This window comes from Panthera tigris, chromosome C2 (assembly GCF_018350195.1).
Source record: "Panthera tigris isolate Pti1 chromosome C2, P.tigris_Pti1_mat1.1, whole genome shotgun sequence".
NCBI classification, from domain to species: domain Eukaryota; kingdom Metazoa; phylum Chordata; class Mammalia; order Carnivora; family Felidae; genus Panthera; species Panthera tigris.
The window spans coordinates 144,104,206-144,116,658 of record NC_056668.1 but is presented as its reverse complement, the minus strand read 5'-3'; the positions used below and the strand labels follow the sequence as shown (position 1 = coordinate 144,116,658).

The window sequence follows — 12,453 nt, the reverse complement described above, 5'->3', positions numbered from 1 at the left end:
CCTGCTGTGTCTCTTACTGGCTGTGTGACCTTTAGATGGTGCCTTCACCTCTCTAAGACTCAACATTCTCATTAATATGAGGAGGATTAAAATACTACTCTCAATAGTATGTCACAGGGTCTCTATATAAATTCAATGAGCTAATGTAAACAAAATGGTTCCTGGAAATTAGAAAGTGCAAAATAAATGTTAGCAAAAACAAAAATGCAAGAGTAACAATAATGATAACATTTGTAGCTCATATCTGTCTTGCCAGTAACATTAGGCTATATAACTATCCCAGATATTCTCAGTCGTAACCTAGAGTGTTACCTAAAGGTAACACCTATTAAGATTCCAGTGGGGAGATTTTGGCCTGAGTGTTAACCTGAAGACACATTAGCTGTTCTATCAGGGGTGAAGGTGTGTATTTAACAGATGGCAAGTAGATGCTTAAGAAATACTTAGTCTACAACATATACAGTACAAATTGAATGAACACAGCACTTAGTCCACAGTGATAAAAGGCCAAGTTTTAAAATTTTTTTTTTCAACGTTTTTTTATTTATTTTTGGGACAGAGAGAGACAGAGCATGAACGGGGAAGGGGCAGAGAGAGAGGGAGACACAGAATCGGAAACAGGCTCCAGGCTCCGAGCCATCAGCCCAGAGCCTGACGCGGGGCTCGAACTCACGGACCACGAGATCGTGACCTGGCTGAAGTCGGACGCTTAACCGACTGCGCCACCCAGGCGAAAAAGGCCAAGTTTTAGCAGCACCAGCCTTGTTTCTTGCTATAATACTCAGTGTTACACTTTTCAGAATGATCAGATTTGCCCCAGTCCATATTTCCAAGTGGCTACAAGACAATGCCTCTTAGCTACAACATGTCAAATGAAACTCATTATCTCTGCTCTCTCACCGCCCAAGTCCCCACCCCAGACACCCAGCACAATTGACCCCATTTCTCTCTGGTGTTGCTGACATTCATCTAGCCCCCATGCTAGAAGCCTTGGGGTCAGCTTCACTTGTTCTTTCATTCTAAATCTCAAAATACAGTCAGCTACCAAATTTTTGGACAAGTTTCTAGAAGCATCCTTTTCTCTGAATTCTCACTGCCTCCTAGGTCGGGATCTGGTCCACCTTGTGGATCCACCATATCCACCATCTGGCTCATGCTTTCCTCTTAGGGAGGAAAGTGGAGGAAGAATAAGACAGACAGTCAAATGCAAAGGCACACTGGTCTTGAGTATACTGGGCAGTTCCTTTAAGGAATGGCGGGGGGGGGGAGGGGGGGGACAGAACCCAGAGCCTCCTTCTTTGAAACAAACATTTCAAGTAAACATTAGGTATTACTTAATCTGCTACCAACATTTTTAATGTGGGATTTTACAACAAATTACACAGGAGAATACTTTCTGTTCCCAATGTTTGAAAAAAATGACATACATCCATTGCCTTTTGGAATTTAATATCTGCATAAAGCTGCATGAAGTTTCTTGGCTGGCATGAAAAACTAGTCTGCCTTGACCTAAGAAATCCATTTCGCTCCGTGGACACCCCATAACACTTAAGCTCTATCTCTTTACACGCCCTGCACTTAGTAGGTTTTAACACATCCCTGCTAAAGTAATGCCCTGGTCCCTGTACCTCCCAATGGGACAGATGAGATTTATCTTTCACTTCCCGCATGTGCTTTATTTTCTTAAATTTCGCAGGGCTTTTTAAAAGCTGTTTGTTACCACTTTCACCTCCCCTCTCTCCAAATTCTTTGAATTCCATTCTGTACTCAGGCTTCTTTTAAAATGAGGCTTTGTTAAAAGCAGTTTTCCCCATGGCATAGCTTTTAAAACTATCAGGGAGCCAAAATAAAATCACATCTTCAGCTTTATGTATCATAGATCTGACGGACCAGCTCAGACTGAGTCCCTGAATGATCAAATAAGAAATTTTCATCTGTAGGATGGTCAATATGTGTTTACTTAATTGTCCACCCCCCCCCCCACCCTCCATAGCCAGAATATCATTTAGTAAATTGCATGGTGCTTAAAACAATAAATGTGCCCTCCAAAGCGCCCAATGTATTTACTAGGAAAAAAAAAAATGAAACAGTCAAAAGCAAATCAAAGCTGGGACGACTATAGGTTACTTGTATGCATGGAAATGAGGTATGTAATTTACAAATAGAGATCCAAACACCAGCCTGTTGTGGAGAAATGATGTATTTCAAAAGCCCTTTGAAAAAAAATACACAATCAAAAGGGGTTATCTGTGTCATATTCTTGTTTGTGAATTCTAGAAGTTCTACTGAGGGGCGCCTGGGTGGCTCTGTCAGTTAAGCATCCACCTTCAGCTCAGGTCATGATCTCACCGTCCGTGAGTTCGAGCCCTGCGTCAGGCTCTGTGCTGACAGCTCGGAGCCTGGAACCTGCTTCAGATTCTGTGTCTCCCTCTCTCTGACCCTCCCCCGTTCATGCTCTGTCTCTCTCTTCTCAAAAATAAATAAACATTAAAAAAAATTTTTTTAGAAGTTCTGCTGAAAGAGGTAGACTTTCTCAGTGTTACTGAACCAATCAATCCAGAGATTTTAAGACGGAATGCCTACATTCTCACTACTCCTTAATATTTCATTTATCTGCTGATGATATACTGAATGATTCAGGTAGTGGTTTGCGCTGTAAATCATCCTTTGGTTTTAAGAATTATAAATTCCCTCCTCTCCTCCCACTTTGCAAACACACATCTTTTAATCAACAAAACATTGGCAGAAGTCTCCCGGAACGTCTGACAAATGCACAGGCCTAAATGAATTAATTTGTGAAAAGCAAAAGCAATGTTGTGTGCCCTGGTACCAAAGACAAATGACCACACAGCATCTTTACAAAAAAAAAAAAAAAAAAAAAAAAAGGAGCAATAATCGTTAGAGGTGAATGGGTCACAGCAACCACTTTCCTAATTAAAAGTGGCTCTGATTCCTTCCTCAATTCTTTGTCTTCAAATGGATTTGGGGTTTTATCATTGATTAGCTTTTAAATCATTTTGAGGTACCCAGGAAGAAATGTTTAAATGTTAGTAAAAAAAAAGAATTTATTTTCCCTGAGATAAAATGGACTTTGCTATATTGCTCAAAGTCATACTTTATAAATCCTATTTAGGAGTGGTGAGGACTTACAGTCCAGGGTTACTGAACACTGCTACACGGTGCCGTAGCAGGGCAGGGAGCTGCTGTGAATTTGCAGCGTCAGCTTGGTTAGAACCAGTGAAGACGACAGATTTTCAGAAGAGGACCTTCAGATGGCACTCTGATGGAGGAGGGAGGTAGGATTTCTCTTGAACCTGCACTCGCTTGGCAAATACGCAGATTTTCCTCAGGTGTTTACTCATGGTCTGTTGGGACCATGGTCTGCTGGGAGGGTCTGTTAGGTATCACGGGATGGGGGTTGAAAATCTCTAAACCACATGTTGGGGCTACTACATCAATGGATCAGTACCAGTGTTTTCTTTGGGCAGCTAAACCAAATGACTTGACATCCATTTTAGAAGATAACGATTCTAATAATTATAGGTAACATTCGTTGCGTGCTTCCTAATAGGCATTGTATATAACCGCCCAAGGAGGCAAACCATATTCTTCTCAAACATAAATGAGAAAACCAAAGTGCAAAATGGACAGATGACCTTCTCAAGGTCACACAGTGGGAGCCCCACTTTGACCCTAGAAAGTTGGACTCCAGGGGCCATGCAGCCCCCACCAGCACAACAGAACTTCACCTATTGATGACATGGGCACCAACACAAACGGCTTTTTTGCCGTCAGCTTTGGAAGAAGGCACGAACAAAAGCTCTCCTGCATCCAAGTATACGGAGGAGAAATCGAATAAGGATGATAAACAGCATCTAGTCAAAATGGAGGTTAATAAGGCCTTTCCTCTATCAGAATTTAAATGAAGTCCATCTTAAAATTTAATGTCAAAGGGGAAGTGACCATCAGAAGCAAGCAAGGTGATGAGTTTTTCAAATAACATCAAACAAATGGGTTCCTTGGTCAAGATTCAGGGGATGTTATTTGATAACAGGAAATGAACTGGCTTGCAAATCATCCTACAACAGCTGATTCATTTAGTGTGCTTTGTTAATATGCCTCATTTTTCAAGTTTGAAAAGTGAATCAACCGGGTCCTCCTACATTCTTCTAAAATGTGTGATTTGTGTATATAGGTTTGGATGGAGGTTGGTTGTGCTTTTGACCCCTACATATTTTGGAGGTAAACTGGAGAGGGATAGGAGTTGTAGTTTTATTTGTTTTCTCTTTTTTTTTCCCCAATTTTATTTTAACAGAAAGTGTTTGATACGTTCAATAAATGCTGTTCACATTTCAAGAGGGTAAAGTAAATCATTAAAAATCATCTTTTATACAGTATGGAACATATTAGCTGAACATGTCTGAAGGCAGGGATGTAATATACACACACCAGCCAGACCATCTTAAGCCAGGGTCACTGCTGACATTTTGAACGAGGTAATTCCTCGTCGTGGGGCTATATTGTGCATTGTAGGATATTGAACAGCACCCCTGTCCTTTGCTACTAGATGGCAGGTGTACTACCCTCCCCCCAGGGTGTGGCTACCCAAAATGTTTCCAGGTATTGTCAAATGTCCTCTATGAGGGTAAAAGTGTGCCTGGTTGGCAATCACTGCCTTAAACAGATCCAGCCCCTCTCCTTGAAAAACAAATACCAGCACAGGACCCGGAAATGGAATAATAATAATAACTCAATGGCCTACAACCTACTGCATTGAAAAACCACATCTACTGACCCAAGTTCAACTTCTTATCCCCAAGTATATACGGCACTCATCTCTGCGTGCCTCTGCCCTCCGTAACTAAGACATTGGTACGCCGCATTTCATTTGCAGCAGATGAGGTCTGAAACATGCTTCTTCCTCTTATTGAAAACATAACTCTTTTACAAAGAGAATTTAAAATATTTTTTGCATGCAATTCCCGTTGGCTGGGAATCACAGGGCCTTGATGCCAAACTGCAGTCAATTCTATTCCCGGCATCTGGTTGCTGGCAGGATCCTGAAGCAGTTGGTCTGGTGGTTTTTTGGAGTAGCCTTGGACTCCCTCACACAGCAGTCTGTTCTGCTGATGGTCTCCCCAATTTGTTTTTATTCATCTCCAGTGCAACAGAATTTGTACTCTTTTATCCACTCAAGGGTAAAGCCCTGGATAAAGTCTCCCATGGGACCGACATGCCAAGCCTTTTACTATCCAAAAATGAATACAAACCACATTCCTGTCTTAAATCATACATTATTTAGCCTGCACGTACACATGCAATCCATTGCTCGGTGGATTAACACTGCTGCAGGCTATTGAATTCCTCTCCCAGACAGTATAATTTCTACATAACCTTGCTTCTGCACACCTCTCCTCTAGTGGGAACACAATACGAGCAAGTAGACACGGCAAGAATTGCAGCAGTCACTGGAGTGCCTATCATAGCCTTAAATGAGGATGTGCGTATTGTCTATGCAAGCAATAATCAATGCAGCTAAATTAATATAGAAGGCAAGACACGCGATTTTAGCCATGGTTTCATGAACCACATATATTGATGCTTTGCGGTTTTATGCTGGACAATTGCCCCTCCATTGGTCTAGAATACAATTATAGAAAAAAATGGTTCCAATTCCACCTCTCATAACAGAGTTTGGTGAAAACCTGCCCCACTTCTCTTTTCCTACCCACGGATCAGACATGGAAATGAGCAATAAAGGACAAGACTCCTCACAAAAGGCAATCATTTGCATATTCTCTGTTAACAGTTTTTGGCAATAGCCACTGTCAACAGTGGCGGTGTGGTGTTTAAGAGCTCCACATTGCCCTCCGAGAATCCTGTTCTACCCCTAACTAGGCACTTAAACCTCTAGTCATGGGTAAAACAGGAATTTCGATGATCTCACCTAAGACTGTTGTGAGGCTTTAATATATAAATTACACATAAAATATTTAGCATCGTGCCTGACACAGAGTCAATACTCAATAAATACTTGTTGATCTTATCATTTTCATCAGCACCATCATGAGGCAGATCCTTAAAAGAAACACTACTCTCTCAATCCTACTTGGAGTAATTTACCTTTAAGGGGTGCTACCAGAGTCAACCATTGATTTTTTAAGCATGGGAGCCACTATTCTTGAGATGAAACTATGTCACCAGAACTGTGGTTTGTCATTTTCATCAAGAACCAAAAAGTAATAACTAAGCACTGATGAAACAATCATTGTGGATTGAAAGGCTAATTAGTTTCAAGGTATTTCCAAATCACTACTGAGGTATTATTAAAATTCTGTTAGGATGAGATTCACTTTTGCTGTAAATGTTAGTTTTTAAAAACCTCAGCAGATTGCATAATCACACATCGCTCTGTGCTATTTACAAATAGGATTAATCTAAAGTCATTGAATTCCATTCAGAGGTTTAAATATTAAATGTCATTTTAAAATTCATGGTACTTGCAAACACAAGTAAACTAGTTATTGTTCATTACAAGCACCTATAAACCAATTTCATTAACAAATTTACAAGCTAGAGAAGAGTGGCTGCTATAAATGATGCCACTGGCCTTTTATAAAGATTGCTCAGTTCTCCAAATGCCAGTGACATCTGGTCTTTGCTCTTATCCATCTTTTAATTTGGCCAACTTGTGATCTCTTTAAGGAAAAATAAACAAAATTAAAATATGTTCAAAATTTAGCTCAAAATATAGCTCACAATTTGGGCTACTTACACCATTCATGCAAAAGTTCAAGTCTACACTTAGAAAATAATCCCAAACAGCTCATGATTCCAGTATTAATAAGGATTGATTCCTCATGCAAAAAAATAAATAAATAAAATAAGCCATGATTGGTACCCAAGGTGGAGATTACAATGGCATCTATACCACAAATAGTAATGGTTAGAATTCCCCAGAAATATCAAAAGTGACTGTAAACCCTGGATGGGGCCTCTGTTCTGTTTGTCCCAGGAATGTCTCCGAGATCAACTCAAACACTTCCTTTTGTAATGGGCTAGAATCACCAGGACAAGACTGGAAATCCAGAACAGGTCATAACTGCTTGTGGAGATCTCTAGGATAGCCAACGGTCAGCATCTCAATTCCTAATGCAATCAGAGATAAAGAGGAGATCTTACAGTCCAACAATTACACTCGGGTCACATTCTTGTGCCTTACACGTTTACTTAATTTTTTCATTTAGTTTTTCCCCATAATCTCTATTTTGACTATTTTCTTAGTTTTTTGCAATATTCTATGCTTCATAATCCAATAATGTTTCCCTAAAACTACAATCAGTAATATCGCCAACAATTAGTTGTCCTAGCTCTATCATGTATGCTATCCAAAACAGAGAAGCACAATACATACAACTTAAAGGGCACCACTGCAAGATAGGTGGACCTTGTACTTTATTGAGACTAAATGAACACTCTCAAAATTTTCTTCTTCAGTCAATGAAAACAGATATAATGAACCATTTCCACTCATTCCACTTGACCACTTTCCATATATACCAATCATATTACCGGGTTGGTTACTAGTAGTTAATGGGTGATAGAAATGAAGCATTTTGTTTCAAACCATGTATAGCAATAATTACTATCAATGATGGAAGGCCATCCGGAACGTCAAATGGCATTAAGGCTCTTTTGATACACTAAATGATTCTGTCCAATTAAATCAGAATTCATTTTTTCTGAAAGTAAATCCATGTTGACTTAAGAGCAACTCAATAATAGGATAAAGAACAAGTGCAGTAAACCCTTATTCCTTTATTGAGGCTTTCCTACTACTTCCAAAATATCTCTCTAGTCCCTATCTCACCCTGTTTTCCTCGATTTCCCAGGGCTCATTCACCTTCCTTGCCACACCATGCTCCTATCTGAATCTATGCCTTATTTTGTCTTCCTCCCTTCACTTAGAATGCCTAGTCTGCATTCTTATACCTTATTCTAGGGTGACTCTAAAATGTATCTTATAAACTGGGGTACTTTGGAGAGCAAAATAGGGAGATGTTGATAATTATATCAGGACACAAGGAATCAATTGAGACCGTCCAAAGACACTTAGAACATATGGTCATTTATGATTATTTTCTATGTATCTAAATCTCACATATTCATCTAGAGTCACCTGAAGTTCCACCCCATTTTGTAGCATTTTCCTGTTATTATTTTAGACCTATTTCATTTACCCCTCTTCTTCATTCCTATATAATTAAATATCCACAGAAAGTTATAAAATATTTAACAAGAATAGCAATGACTGATGTATAATGAATATATAATATACATGAGGCATTGTTCTAAGAACTTTATATTAATTGATTTATACTTTTGGAGGTATGTATATGGCTACCCCCATATTGAAGATGAGAATACAGAGTTTCAATGACCTTTAAAGGTTGTTCAGCTACTCCGTGACAAATTCAGGGCCTGAAGTAAGTCAGTCTTACTCCGGTTGATTCCAGATTTAACTCTAAATATGTGCAATCCAATATGGTAGCCACCTGTCCTACATAACTATTTAAGTTTAAATATAATTGATGTGAATTAATTAAAATTTTAAAACGTCAGTTCCTCAGTAATATTAACCATATTTTAAGTGTTCAAAAACACGTAGCTACTGGGGCACCTGGGTGGCTGGGTTGGTTAAGCGTCCAACTCCTGATTTCAGCTGAGGTCAGGATCTCACCTCTCATGAGATGAGCCCAACATCAGCGTGGAACCTGCCTGGGATTCTCTCTTTCCTCTCTCTCTGCCCCTCCCCATGCTTACACATTCTCTTGTTCTCAAAATACATAAATAAACATTAAAAAATAAAAAAAAAGACATGTGGCTACTAGCTACTATATTGGACAGGAAGACAGAACATCATCACATAAAGTTCAATTGCACAGATCTGAGGTACCTCATTCTTACAGTTACCAGGCATCATCTCCCCAGACTATACTGTACATCTACAGTACCTAAATGTGCTGAGCAAAATAATGGTCATGATTTCTGTGCTGCTATTCAGAGGTGTTTGTTTTTTTTTTTTTTAAGTGCGATTAATCTCCTTTCAGTAGAGAACATATTTAAGTTTTTTCTCCTTCAGGAGTGGGTCTTGATTTTGGCATATAAAATCTATCAACTGATAGCTTCCTTGACCAAAAGTAGAAATTATTAAAAGATATTCCCAGAAAGTAAAATATAATGTGTGGGAAGAACAAGATGTGGTTCATTTGTTTTTAATCAAAACCAAAGTTTCATCTGTATTATAAAATTTCTTAATCTCAAGGAAGAGAAGCAACAGAGATAAATTGCTGTTAGAGAATCAATGTTTCTGTCTTTGGGATTCAAGCTTCGTGCTTGGGAGGAAGTTCTGCATTTTTAATACATCATCTACTTTACCTACATATCCTAAAAGAATAGCACCCTTACTAACCACATAGTATGCTATGCTACCAATCTTATTTCTCTCTAAACTGAACCAACAGTGGGGGGGGGGGGGAGGAGAATGCTTTCTTACAGTGAACTACAGAGGCAATTCAGCAAATTCATAAACAATAACCTATATTCCATGACATAAAATAGTTATGTTGTTTTATTAGCCAATGCATTCATATTTTATTGATGTAGCAAAATTAAGTGTAAACAGAACCTATGCCTCAAAAGTCCTAAATCTAAGAAATTTGGACTATAAAACACAATAATTTCCTCGAGAAGACAATGTTGGGACACAGATCAAAAATGCAACAGCAATTAATACAAGCAAAATAATTGCTTCATTATAAAAACTGGAAGGAGCACTTGCACAGATAATTTTCTGAGAATATAATTTCAACATTTATTGTGTTTGGGGCTATGAGATGATAACTATGAGAATAAATTAGTGCTCAAGTTCACCAAAAGTGATCCTATAATAAATGAATATTAGGCATTTTATATTGTTAACTAATTTATTATAATTTTCAAATCAGAAACGCATGAGATGTTTATACATTCAAACTTCTATTTGTAACCTGTACGAAGACTCCCTTTTCCAGTATATTTTAAGTCAGTCTGCCACGTACCTTAGAGAATGTTAAAAAATTATATAGACATATCCAATTTCTAGTGCATCCTCTTTGTTTTGTGATTATTGGAGATTCATTTTGCCTGGTGATAGTTTCCGTAATCAAGGAAATGAAGTATCCATAATAAGACAGTACTGCTTTTCCTTCTCCAAATTACTCTTATTCTTTTTAAATAAGTGACTGAAAGTTCAGAGACTGGCAAATAGAGGGCATCTGCCCGTGATTACTACACTCTCCAAAGGCCCAAGAAGAAGAAGGAAGTATTATTACTGCATAGTGACTAAGAGCATAAATTCTGAAGCCATCCCACCCAGGGTCAAATCCTGCTTTACTATTTTTTTCTCCATATGGCCTTGGCCAAGTTCCCTAAACACTTCTGCCTCAGTCTCCTCATCTGTGAAACTAGGGATAATAACTACCTCAGAAGACTGTTAGACCTTTCAAATGAATGCTTATGTATAAAGCACTGAGAATAAAGCCAGGCACACAATAAGCTCTCTAAGGGCGCTTACAATTATAATTATATAAATTCTAAAGCACTTTACAATAACCATTGTTATCATGAACAATAATGCTTTTTTGAAGAAGAGGAAATTTTGGTTGGTCTACTGAATGACCTAGCAAACTCTGGTTTGCCTAGTGTAAAATCTTGCACTCCAAAGTAAAAAGTCCATCGATGCTTGTCAAACTGCAACTCTCTGGGTTGAAAAATCAAGAAATGCCATTCTTCCATGAGATATTAGGCTCAGTTAGTACTATTTGAGCTACTGATACTGATTGCCTTCAGATAAACTGATGAGAAGACTAATAGAAGAACTTTTTAAGACAAACAGAAACTTTCACAAGGGAAGTCATTCTTAGCCTAAACAAATTCTAGGAAAATAACTACAGATTGTGAAAGTACTTATTAAAATAAGACATATGTGATTGCCAGTGGAACCAGCTTATATCAGTGAAATAACACGCTGACTACTAAATGTCCATGTGCTTAACTGAATCGACTTTTACATACAGAAAATAAACTATACTAATTTCATAGCTTCTAACTCTAAAAATAATCAGATTTTTAAAAATTGTTGCCCTGCAAGGATATTTTGTAGGTAAACAATTACTTGAACCCCTTATTTAAGTTTAATTACCTCCCTGATTTCTAATAAGTTGTATGATATGTGCCCTAGGGTAACTGAAACAAATAGTCTATAGAATAAAAATGGGATAGTCATACATGTATATATTCCGAGGTATTTACTACACATCTCCAATATTCCAGAAAATTATTTTGTTTTGTTTCGGTCTGGAAAATGTTATGTATACTTTAGCAAACAGACAGGAAAGCCTCTTCTAAAGTATAACCACTAAAAGAGTTTTCTAGGAGAGACCATTCCTCTGCTTCCTCAAGAGAAGACTCAAGAGTTTGTTCTATTCAGTAGAGCAAATTGGCTGGGGTGGGGGATCAAAACAGAAAACTCTCTTGGAATTAGTGCTGATATTCCAGCTCTCTGAGGAAAAAACAAAATCCAAAGCCCTGATGTATAACTTTGCTGATCTTTGTCATGTGACTACTCCTACAGGGGCTGATTTTAACCTACTAACAGTTCAACAACCAGCTCACAACATTTCTGAGAATTTAGTGAGCGTCTCTCACACCAGCCACCTCAAGCACCCTACTGCATCACAAAATGGATGTGACCTTAGTTGAAATATTATTTAATGCTCCCAACATCCCAGAAGACATAAACAAAGGAAAGAGTTTCTTTGCCTGAGTAGTAAAGAAGCTAAGAATGCCCTGGGAAAACAGAAAACAAATTTCCTGATGTCTCTGTCGCAGCTGCTAGGACCAGAGAACAAACACCATGTGGGAGGGAGTATGTGGGCAGAATGTGTGGACTGCTTTAGGAAATCTCCATGATCTAATGGAAGAACAGTAAAGGAAACAGAAGAACTTCTTGAAGGAAAAATAGGACTCAAAGAGAACCTTTTCGTTCATTAGCCAATAAAGAACTTCTTAAAAAGAAAGTATCTTTATGTCGTCATTCCTTGAGGTACAAACACTCCGGGTCTACTTTAAACTCTTTGAGGGCAGAACATTAACAACATGGATTTGATCCTATCTTTACTAGAATCACAACAGAAACATGTAAGAAACTAAACTATGCATCCTCATCAAAGCAAAAAGCATAGCATTAACTAGTAATGATAAAAGCTGTCTCCGTGAAATCATCATATCAAAAGTTTTACTAACATATAAATGTCATATATATGTATATGATTTAAAAATAAATATGCCATCACTCTACTTAAACATCAAATAGAACCCAAAATTTCAGCTGATAATGGGGAAACAAATTGT

The 12,453-nt window shown here is 38.2% G+C and overlaps 1 protein-coding gene across 8 annotated transcripts in view; it reads right to left on the bottom strand.

Moving 5' to 3' along the window:
* Nucleotides 1-12,453, bottom strand: part of RBMS3 (RNA binding motif single stranded interacting protein 3) — a 708,718-nt gene that overhangs the window by 565,837 nt on the left and 130,428 nt on the right. The gene's annotated exons all lie outside the window — the stretch shown is intronic.